Consider the following 12,505-nt stretch of genomic DNA (forward strand, 5'->3'; position numbering starts at 1 on the left):
GTGTTCCTAATTATCTATTTGTAAAAGGAATAAGGAGGCAGTGCACTCATGAGAGTAAATAGACAGTAAATGCTGTGTTGTCTGGACTTTTACAAACAGGAGATCTCCGGGAGTGGGCATTTTTGATATTCTCTCTTGTAAATCACGGAACACAATCATTGAAATTCAGCTGTGGTGCCAGCACATTTGAAAGATGTCTGATCAAAATGCAAAGTCTATGTGGTCTCCAATGACTTCAGCTAAGTACAAATAAGCCTAGAGGAGAGAATAAACCTTTTCCTGAAACTCGACCCAGGGAGAAAGCAGAAAGTTTCCCAAGTTTCTGAGAAATGACTCGTATATTCAAAGTGGGATTTGATTAGGAAGGTGACCAGCCAAAGGTGGTTTGGAGCAATAAGGAGGCAATTGGGAAGCCCAGGCACCTGAATCTGCCTGGAGAGGGAGTGGCAGAAATGCAAATGGAATGCTGCTCCCAGATCCCCTGTGACCTAGAAACACCTGGAGGCAGAATCAATTTCTCGGCTTTAAATGATGCCTGCATTTCCTACAGGTTGAGAGCACAGAGCACAGAACTTTCAAATTTCTCAGGAAATGACAGGTATATGGCTTAAGAATCAGTGCTTCTGCCAAATCACTCTCCCCTGGCCTCTTTCCTCCCCTGGAGAAGGTTTGGTATCTCTATCCATCCTTCCTGTCCAGGCTCCTGTTTTGCAAGCCCAACTACTAGTTGGTTTGTGATGGAGCCCTGGTTTAGGAGAGAGGGGGTGGCCGAGAGATCAGGGGCCAGTGGGGGGCAGGCCTGGATGGAGCTTGAGGACCCAGGCAACCTTCAGGAGGAGCCTGAAAAAGCAGAGAAAACTGCATCTGCTTTAGAATTCTGCCGAAGGCCTGGGGCACCTGGGTGGCTCAGTCAGTTAAGCGACTCTGACTCTGGATTCTGGTTGTAGGCTGTGAGCTCACGGTTTGTGAGTTCGAGCTCTGCATTGTATTGTCACCGACTGTGGAGCCTGCTTGGGATTCTCTCCCTCTCTGCCCTTCCCTCATGTGTGCTTTCTGTAAATAAGTAAATACACTTAGAGAAAAAAAAGAATTTTGCTGAAGGTGTGCTCTGCATACACACTGTGTGCGTGTGCGTGTGTGCGTGTGTGTGTGTGTTATTGAGCCGATGGCTGTTTTCTGTTTGTTGGTTTTTCCCGCATTGAGGACCAAAGCATATGTAGGGGGTGTGCTGTGCCAGACTGCTAAGACAGGAACTTTGCTGGGAACTCTGAGCGGGTCCCCAGGAACTGGACGGAGCCAGGTAACTACCCACAACGACAAGCCTGCGGCTCTCAAGCGCGGACGGGGAAAGGCCTGAGGGCGCCCGGGAGCAGGCTGAGGCTCTCGGTCATGGCACACGGCTCCAGCTCCCAGCCTCAGTCTGGATTTGCGCTGAGCTGGCGGGTTCTGAAAGGCTGGGAAACTGGGGGTGGGGGGGAATGGATGAAAAGAAAGGGACCCCGCTCCTTCAGTGCAGCTGCACATAGTGACCTCTTTCCAAAGTGGATGGCGTGGAAAGGGGAAGAAAGCAGCCTCCCAGCGGAGAAAGTGAACTATAGGGCCTCAGCCAGGTGATCAAGGCCCCGCAGCAGGCGTGAGTCAGGGTGATGGCATACGCCCTCGATATGATGTCAGGAGGATGCACCTGACTTCTGTGATCTTCCTTGCCAAAACTCTTAATTCGAGTCTAATCATTAAGAAAAGATCAGACAAATCGCTGTGGAGGAGAAGCCTACAAAATGCCTGGCCCGTAGTCCTCAAAACTGTCAAGATCATCAAAAATAAAGTCTGAGAAACTGTCTCCACTTAGAGGAGAAAGGATGCCTAAATGTAATGGTGTCCTGAAACAGTAAAAGGACATTAAGTAAAAACTAAGGAAGTCTGAATAAAATATGGGCTTTCATTAATAATAATGTACTATTATTGGTGCATTAATTGTAGCAAATGTACCAAACTAACATAAGATGTTAATAACAGTAGAAACTGGTTGCGAAGTCTTTGGGAACTCTCAGGACTTTCTCTGTAAATTTTCTGTGACTCTAAAACTATTCTAAAAACAATTTTAATTTTTTATTTAAAAAATTAATGTCCACATGAGAAGATGCTCAACATTCTTAGTCACTGAGGAAATGCAAATCAAAACCAGAATGAGACGTGGACTGCACACTCAGTAGAAGGGGCTGTGGTCAAAAAGACAATAACACGTGTTGATGAAGGTGTTAGGAAATTGGAACTTTGCACATGTTGATGGTGAGAATGTAAGGTAATGCACAGGTTGGTGGTGAGTTTATGGGGAAAGAATATTCTTTTCAACAAATGGTCCTTGAAGAATATGCAAGAGGGTAAAGCTAGACCCCTACCTCACTTCACATGCAAAAAATAACTCAAAGTAGATCAAAGACCTGCATGTAAATGCTAAAATTATAAAACTCGTAGAAAAAAAATATAGGTGTAAATTTCAATGATCTTGGTTTAGGGAATGGTTTCTTTAAAAAAATTTTTTTTAATGTTTTTTATTTATTATTGAGACAGAGAGAAACAGAGCCTGAGTGGGGAAGGGTCAGGAAGAGAGGGAGACACAGAATCCTAAGCTGTCAGCACAGAGCCCTGTGCGGGGCTCGAACTCACGAACTGTGAGATCATGACCTGAGCTGAAGTCGGCCGCTTAACCAACTGAGCCACCCAGGCGCCCCGGGAATGGTTTCTAGATATGACATCAGAAAATGAAGTGGAACCAGTGGTGTGAGCTGGCATCCCCATCTGTCCCTCACTTTCTCCAGACCAACTTCCACGATTAAGGTGTTGATGCCCTTCACCAGGGAGTTTAATCACCAGCTGATTTGGAGCAGTGGAAGGAAGACCTGGACAGGAGCTACAAGATGGGCTGCTGCCCCATGCAAGCAAAGAGCATCTGGATCAGTGCCAGAGCCCTGCGCCAGCCTTCCTAGTGTTAGAAAAAAAAGGTGCAGTGGGGGTGGGGGGCACTGCTTTACTTCTGGCTTCTGTAAAATGTCTTTTATGGCTCAGGCTTACCCAGAACTAAGCAGTTTCCCTAATTCTGGGAAATAAAGATCTAAGAGGTGACCCTCGCTGGCTTAGTCAATAGGGTGTGCGAGTCTTGATCTCAGGGTTTATGTGTATGAGGTTTTGCTCATTGAACAGAGAGCATGGTACCTGCCTGTGACCTGGACTCCTATGGGATGCCCGTCAGGCTCTCCAGGACTCAGTTCAGTTGTCTAAAGACATGAGCGAGTGGATAGAAAGGGATAGTCTAGTGGTTATCCCTGATTTGGAGGGAAAAACTCACTAGGAAGTAACTCGAAGTTTTGTGAAATCCTTTTTCTTACCTGAAGGGGCTATTATTCTAAAGAAAATTTTGTCCCTACCCACCTCGGAGAACATTTGGCACTCAAGAGCATTGCCAGTGGGAGCATAAGTGCTTCCCGGGGGGCTCTCTGCTGCCTGGCCAGCCCCTCTGACACCACTAGATGTCCTTCTGGGCTGCTTAGTCCCGTCTGCTTGGCAATCAGGGCCCGCCGTCCACCGCTCATGAACTCTGCAGGAACGGACTTTAGCTTCAGGACATTGGAGATGGCCATCTTCACTGTGGAATGATTGAATCTTCTTTAAAAGTTTGCTCCTATGCTGTTGATAGGCATCTGTTATTTGTGGTTATATCGCTTTATTGATCCTCGTGTCCCATGGGCAAACTGAATGACTTAAACATGAATGATATCATAGAGGAGCACCAGCACCTCTCAGAAGAGTCTGGTCTCTGATACGCTTCTGCTTCTTTAGATTGTTCCTCTTAATTTATGCTTGAAGCTGTTTTTGGAAAAAGGAAACACCCTTCAAGTTAAAATTATCTTAGAAGTTAAGAAAACAAATTTAACAGAAGGCGACACCCAACAGCCCACCAAAATGAACAGTAGCACATTATAAGTGAAAGAAATTCTGAGCGGAAGTCTATCCTTGGGTTCCCGCCCACCCCACCGCCATCTCCTCTTTTTGCTTTAAGCTGTTCCCTTGGTGGCACTCACGCCAGTGACGTTACCTCCTGGAACGAATATGGCTTGAGGAAATGAGTCCATCTTGAATGTGACGGTGACTTAATATGCTGATCTTAGCAGGGGTGTGTTTTCAGAGTGAATACCTTTCCAATGAAGGGCTCTAAGAAGACTTATATGCTGCTGATGTGAGTGTGGACGGGGGTAGCCTTTCTGGAGAGCAGTCTGTCCGTACTTGGTCTAATGAACTATATACACCTACCTTATGCCCGGCAATTCCACTCCTGGTATTGACCCCACAGACATCTCACATGGGGAGTATGGGGCCGTGCCCATTCCTTGCAGTAGTCTTTATGGTGGCTGGGAGTGGGAGTCAGTCCGGGGGTGGTGGATGGGTAAAATGTGGTGACGCCCTCTGTGAGTTACCACGTAGCACTTAAAGTCAGTGGATCTGAGTACGCCCAGCAACATAAATGGACCTTAAAAATTGGGTGATGAACAAAAACTTTAAGAAACAGAACAAGAGCTCTAATGCAATATCGTTTACATAAATTGAAAATGGATGCACCCAAAACACACATTTTGTTTTTCGAGAGAGAGAGAGAAAAAAAGGGAGAGAGTCCCACAAGGAGAAAGAAAGAGAGAGACGGTAAGAGAGAGAAGCCAGGTCACCCAGGGCTCATGCTTTACCCCAAGCGGGGCTCGTACTCACCTGATGTGGGGCTCGTGCTCACCTGAAACAGCGCTTAAGCTCACCCAGTGTGGGACTTGAACTCATGAACTGTGAGATCATGACCTGAGCCACAGTCCGATGCTTAATGACCGAGCCACCCAGACACCCAACAATACACATTTCATATGAACAAATACCCAAAAAAACGGTGTTCTGGGAACAGAGCAGAGTATGTCCCTCCTGACGCTGCTGACGTTCGGGGCTGGAGGATTCTTTGCTGTGCAGGGCTGCCTCGGATTTTGTAGGATGTTTTGCCGCATCCCTGGCCTCCCCACTGGATGCCGGTAGCAAGACTCAGCAACGTTCCTGGACATTGCCAATGACTCCTGGTGGGGAAAACCACCCAGGCTGAGAAACTCTGGTATAGAGAGCAAGGATAAAAGGGAATGAATGAAAAAAATATATGCAGGACATGGGCTTTGTGGGAAAAGTTAATAAACTAAAATTGAAGATGCAGAGAGGGCAATAGTTAACGCAGAGACAATCCTGTGCACGGCGGGGCTTCGGGCATCAGAGCGGTTAGCACGTTTTAGTCACGCCACAGAGGCAGCTGTCCACTGCATTGTGCATGCACGAGGGACAAACGTGTTCTTTGCTTCTTAGAGTCTAAGCTCGACTTAATCTTGAGTACTACGTGACTAGATTTGTTCTGGAAGTTCTAGCTACTTCTCTGAGGGGAGAGCAGTGGTGCCTTGGTACGGCGGGTCATGGGCTGTCCTTCCTCGGCCCACGGGGACAAGGACCTGGGGCCTCTTGTCTTCTGCTCTGCTCTGCCCTGTTGGTGGATGCGGGCCACTCTCCCCTCACAGAGCAGAAGTACCACAAGACCTACACTCCTGATCTTCCAGTCACTGTAGGATGCCGAGCAGGCTGAGGTCCCGCTAGGAGAGAGGCAGCTGAGGGGTGGTGGCCAGCCATGGTTTTGGAAGCTGCCCCTGGCTCTGGATTTGACCTCCCAGCAGATCATAGAGAACATTGATAGTTCACCTTGGGTAACTTTTCAAGGAAATGCATGTGTCTAATTGTAGGTGGGCCACTTTGGGGGGGTGGGGAGAGCCTTCTCACGCTCCTGTTCAGCCTTCCTTTGCCATAAAATCCACTGGAAGAGTATTTTAGATCTTGTGAAATTTATGTCTTAATAAACATTATAATGTCATACAATTTAATCCATATGGGATCCAGGCCCTACAGTATTACAAGTGACATCCTGTCACTCTTGTCACTCTCTTTTTTCCCTTCCTCCTTCTCCTTCCTCACCTCCTGCTTCTCTTCTTATCTTTCTCCTTATCCTCTTTCTACAAAATGCTAAAAGCAAATTACAATATCTAAAACGAAGCATAAAAAGTATAAATGACTAATTAATTAACCATAGAATCAAGAGGTCTCGATCGAAGTTCACTTGTCAAGTGGCCGAGAACACTTTCTCATACTGACTGTTACAGGTGAATTGTATCCTCCAGAAATTCACATGTTGAGGTCCTATTTACTAGTACCCCCACATGTGACCTTATTGGGAAATAGGGTCATTGCAGATGCAATTAGTTAAGATCAGTTCATACGGGATAAGGTAGGCAGGCCCCTAATGCGATATGACTGGTGTCCTTATAAGGAAAGGGGATTTTGGACCCATACACACAGAGATAACATCTTGTGAACATGTTAAAGTAGATATTAGAGCTACGTGTGTCTACAAACCAAGAAATGCAAATGATTGCCCCAAACCACCAGGAGCTAAGAGAGAAGCCTGGAACAGGTCCTTTCCTAGCACCTTCCAAGGGAACATGGCCCTGTCAATATCTTTGGACTGGTGGCCTTCGGAACAGGGAGATAATAAGTGATTGTTATCTTAAGCTGCTAAGTTTGCCTTAATTTGTTATGCAACAATAGAATACTAATTCACACCCCAATACTAATCTCCACTCCCAGATGATGGGTCATATTCCAACAGCGGGGTGTTGGTGGGGGGTGAGGATAAGCAGGATGGGGTGGCCTGGGCCATGTTTACTGGGAGTGTGAGCATGTGAAAGAGGGGCTGCTTCCTTTGCTGATGTTGTCCCTTGTTTCATGATTTGCTTTCCCACTACTTTTATAACACCAGTTCACTGTGGTCATAATCATCATGTTAACATACTACCTTGAAAAATATTGAAAAGATACTAGTTTTGTAAGATATGCTCAAGAACATCAACGATTTCCCAACTTTCTATCCCCTGTCAGCAGTTCATACACTGTTTCCATCCCTGACACCTGCACACAGGTGAGGACGGCTGTGTTCCTCTCTTGGGGACATCCTGGCCCAGAGCAAGGGCTCCCACACTGCTGGGTGGCCTCAAGCACCCAGAGCCTTTAGCCTTTGTCCAGTTTGGATCCCTCTTCAGTTTTAGTTCAGCTTACATCTGACATATTTAAAGAGGATAGAGCCTCTTAATTTTCTATTTCTGATCTTCAAGAGCCCTATCCTGTTGTTTTGGGGGAACATGTTAGGAACTTTGTTTCACCAGTTTATAATATCTCTTGCTGTTTAAACAATCCGGCTTAGGAAATGGTTGAATCTCTTAGATTTCCTCCCCTTTCCTTCTTCCTTGCCAACTTTGTGTCTGTTTTGTTTACGGGAGGGGAGAGTGAAGTGAAGGAAGGCATATAAGCAGGTGTGTGTAGATTAGGTTCTCTGGGAGGTAGACCCAGAGACCTCAAGATCCACATGTAGGAGGTTTACTGGGAAGTGCTTTTGGGAGCAACCCCTGTGATGGGTGAGGAACGCAGGACTGGAAAGAAAGAAACGTTGGCCGGCAGTATGGGGGGTAAGTTAAGTTCAGGAACATTATATTAGGAAATCCCTTTGATCACAAATCCAATGCGTGTTCAATCCAGCTCTACCAATGAAATGGATAAAAAAAATACTAAATTTCTCTTTCTCATTTTTTTCTGGATTCAGAAGACAGGAGGATTTTTTATTGGTCTGAAAATCCAGCCAGAGTGGTACAGGTGAAGGTAGTGATGACAATAACCACGATGGTGATGTTGAGGACCATTTAAAGCTCAGACGAGATGATTCAAAAATAGTTCTGTTAGGAGACATATTTGTAGCCACTGCTTCAACCCAATACCAGCTACTTTCTTTGTGGTTTCAATTTTGCAGCTCTATCAGTATCCTTTAAAAATCCACTCTTGTGGGCACTCTGAGTACCCACAGCCGCCAGTGAACTCTTATTCCCACTCTGTATGCTTCTCTGTGCTTGGGAAGTCCCAGGTCATCGGTGTCCGCTCCCTGGAGTTCTGAGCACACGTCCTGGATGGAGTTCCCCAAGGGTGAAAGGAAGACACAGAAATGGGAGCAGGTTCTGAGCAGCCATCAGCTGTAACATCAAGCTGTGAACATATTTTGTAGAGATGTTGGAAGGGCATTTGAACTCCCTTCACTTCTACCTATGTCTGCTTCTTAGCAATCAGGGTTTCCTGTTGAAAGAATGCAGGTGTGGGAGTCCCCAGCTGTGAGTACTAATCTAAGCTCTGCTCACAACTGAAGGAAACTACAGGAGTAAGAGCTTAGTTCTGGAGTCAGGCTGCTTCGTGGTGACCTGGGGCGAGTTCCTTCATTTGTAATGTAGGAGATAGTTATAGTATGTGCCTCCCAAATAGTTGGGAGAATAAGAAAAGATAAACCATGTGAAGTGTTCAGCACAATGTCCAGCACATAGTAAATATTCATCCACCTAAACTGTGATTAGATGAGTATGAAGAGGATGATTTAAATTCTTCGCACTTAACTATTCAAAGGGGATAATAAAACCTGTGCTCCAGGTTGTCGGGAAAAATGAGATGAACAAATGAATAAATGCAATGTAAAGTATTATAATTTATATTGAAATTAACATATCTTCTCCAATCTTTTCTAACATAGGTGGTGGATAAAACATGGACTTTGGTTGTAATGACTGACTCATTTTAACATACATTAGCACAGATGATTCAGTAACGTGTGTCAGTTTGTTCACGTTTCAATCCGGGGGCAGTGAGTTGTCTTGATCAAGAGTGCGCAGCCTTGGATGGTGAGTGAGCAGCATTTCTGCGGAGTCTCACTCCAAGGCCCTGCCACCACTCACCCGTCAGATACCCCCATCTCAGTCACCACCCAGCTCTGCTCATTATCATAATGAGAAATGTGACAAATGGACTCTAGTGTTTTAAAGAAAGTGGGTCTAAGACCAAATACTGCCACATTGAGGACTTAACAAATTCTGTTGAGCAAATCAGTCCCTACGCTGTGAGCTTACCTGCTGTGTAACCTCAATGAAGTTTGAGTTCTCTGTCCTATAGTGACATCTATCCATACTCTAGACAGACCCAGAACATTCCAGAGGCAGGCTTTGGTTAGCCCTTGGGCAGCCTCAGATAAAAATGGATGCAGAAGTGGTGTTTTAATGGTGAAAATAGTAGACCATTGATTATCACGAGAAAGGTGACAAGTGGCTCTGGGGTTAGGCAAGATTAAAGGTACTTGAGAGAGTGGGTTGGAGAACCCGTCCCACCCTACCTTGCATGCATAGGGTGTAAGAATCCAGTGAAACCTTTAGCCTGCACTGTTGGTGAATATACAGAAGGGCTGATGCCTAAAAGATCCTGTGTTCCATCCTTGGTTGAGGAAGTTGCTTTTTATCTGAGGCTGCCCAAGGGCTAACCAAAGCCTGCCTCTGGAATGTTCTGGGTCTGTCTAGAGTATGGATAGAGGTCCCTGTAGGACAGAGAACTTAGACTTCACTGAGGTTATACAGCAGGTAATGTGCATAGTGTAGAGACTGATTTGCTCAATAGAATTTGTTAAGTCCTCATATGTGGCAGTATTTGGTCTTAGACCCACTTTCTTCAAAATCTGACAGGGAGTTTTGGGGAAGTAGATAACTTTTGCCCATCTCAAAGCCTTTGGGTGGCTATCATTAGCAACCAGAAAGAACCCAGATGTTGTGCAGGACCCAATCTGTTTAGTTAATTCATGACAATTTTTATGAATACTTCTTGCAGGGCAGAACAAGTGAGTTTAGGGCCTCAGTTGGTTGTGTCCGACTCTTGGTTTCGGCTCAGGTCATGATATTGTGAGTTCGAGCCCCATGTTGGGCTCTGAGCCAGCAGAGCAGAGCTTGCTTGGGATTCTCTCTCTCCAGCTCTCTCTGCCCCTCCCCCACTTGCACTGTTTCTCAAAAAAAAAAAAAAACTTAAAAAAAAAGAACAAATGAGCATGTTCTACTAGTTACACTTCTATTGCCAGGGCTAACTGTCAAGTAACGTCTTCTGACATGCTATTCACAGGTATGCCTTTCTGCAAGTGCCACAGCATGGCTCTCCTTTCCTTGGGGAATCCATGGTTAAATAGTAATTTTCATGTACTTTCAGGTGGGCTTTGAAACTGCATTCCTGGGTTCAAATATTCCAGCTCCACTAGTGTTATCTAGGACAAATTACTTAACCTCTCTGAGCCTCCGACTTCTATTTTTATGAAATGATAGCTATTGTTAATAGCTCACATCCATATATGTCACACTGCCTGATATTCACAATAACTTTGCCAACTAGACAGGACAGTAGCACATTGTTATATTCTTACTCCCAGTATATAGGAAAACTGCAGATCAGAGAATTTAAGTGACTTGCATATATTAATGAGAGGTAGGCCTAGGGCATAAATTCAAATCGTCTGACTCAAAACCCTGGTTTCCTTCCCATATGAGAGCTAAAGGTAAAAATGGAAGCATGATTCAAAGATCTAAATATTAATAATCTGAAGAGCATACTGTGCATTTGAGGTTAGTAATGTGGGGAGAGGGATGTCATCTCTTCCTCCAAATCTAGATTACTTGGCCACGCTTGAGTTGTGCTCAGCTAAGTGTGTTAATATGTAGTACTTAGAAATCTGCATGAGCGAGAGAAGCCTTTTTTTGACCAGCCCAGTTTGGAGTGATCCCCATTTCTTCTGAATTCTTGGCAGTTTTGATTGTGCCACTTATTTGACATCTAGCAGAGATGACTCCATAGAAATATGATTTCATGGTATATGTTTTATTGCTCCAACCAGAGAAAGCCTGCCATGCGAGTCTCCGGTCCCTGTGGTACATACAACGCTGAATGACTAGGTGCAAGGGGGTCAACTCTGATGTCTGGGTCTGAATGCTGGTTCTACCACTTGCTTTTTTTGCTGCATCCCGTGTAGCACCATGTAGCATGATGGTCCCTGCCCCAGCCTCCTGAACAGGGTCACCTTGCACTGCAAGGAAGGAGGGTTATGGAGGTGACAGCATAGTGAGTGCTTCCAATGTTGGCTAATTATTCTCCATGAACCATTGTGGACTGACCAGTGTTTCTTCCTCCTTGGTAGGTCTATAGGAATTTATTCCTGTTTTTTCTTTTCCTTTCACAAGTACTTTCCCTTCTTAAAAATAGCCCCATTAAAGAGTCCAGGGAACAGATAAAAGTAAGAGAAGGGATTTGTAAGGACTGTGGCTAATACTTTTGGGATATTTTGGTGATTCAGTTGGTTTCAGCTCAGGTCATGATCTCACAGTTTTGTGGGTTCAAGCCCCGCATTGGATTCAGCACTGACAGTGTGGGGCTTGCTTGGGATTTTCTCTCTCTCCCTCTCTCTCTGCCCCTCCCCTGCTTGCACTGTCTTTGTCTCTCTCAAAAATAAATAAACTTAAAAAAATAAATTTGGGTATTTTGACTTAAAGATAAGCTTTCCCATCAAATTGCTCTAACCAAAGTCTAGACAGATGGCCTCATGTAAACAAGGTTCCCAAACAAGGTTCCCAGTGGGCCCAATCCAAAGGGGCAATCAAAGGGTCCACCTACATTACAAATTTCTTTTGTTTCTGATGTCCTGATGGGGCTAGAGTGAGACCAGAGGTCTCTGAGACTTGGATATTTCCAGCTTTAGCCACTGTTTAACTTTCTGAGTAACAGAATTGGATTATTCAAGGCAGCAGGTAGCAGAGGTGGAAGAGGTTTTGGTGATCATCTAGTTTAGACTTGGCCTCGTGTGTTTATTTTTCTCTAAGATGGTCCTCTTTGTCCAGGATCCTGAATAAATGAGGGCATGCCATTTGGGGAAGAAAGATGCCCATAGCAGATAAGAGGGACTCCATCTTAGAACCAAAGGCCATGCTACTTCAAGATCTCCATGATTGGCCCCAAGGTCATGGTGGGCCCAGTGCTGTTCCCTGCATGTGCCTGAGGTAGCCCAGAATTCCTCCAGAGTATTCTGGCAGCTCCATGCACAGCTTCTGCCTTCCCAGGGCTTCCCACCAGCTCTGCACATGGAATGGTTTAGTGGAAAGGCTCCAGTAGCTGAGGTTGGGCGTTCATCTACCAACAAAGCAAGTATCTGAATCATTCTGGTTTTTGGAAGATGTTTTCAGGCATATAAAGTCAGCCTATAGGTGATAACCTACACTACATGTTTGGAAGTTGTAAATAGTTTTTTCATAAAATGGGTCCAAGCTATACAATGAAGATATTTGAAAGAGTTGGCACAGATTAAGGTTGGAGTTGTGGAAAAAAAGAAGAAACAGTAGGCTTCACAGTAGTGTTTTACGAATTTGGCTAGATATTGGAATCTCTAGGAGAAATTGAAAATGCATAGATTATAAAAGATTGCAAAAAAAAAAAGGCTGCATTCTTTAACTCCTCCTTTGGCAATGTAATTGTGTACCTCTTCCTGTTAAGACCTAGAGTCCCT

This window comes from Suricata suricatta, chromosome 14, assembly GCF_006229205.1.
Source record: "Suricata suricatta isolate VVHF042 chromosome 14, meerkat_22Aug2017_6uvM2_HiC, whole genome shotgun sequence".
NCBI lineage: Eukaryota > Metazoa > Chordata > Mammalia > Carnivora > Herpestidae > Suricata > Suricata suricatta.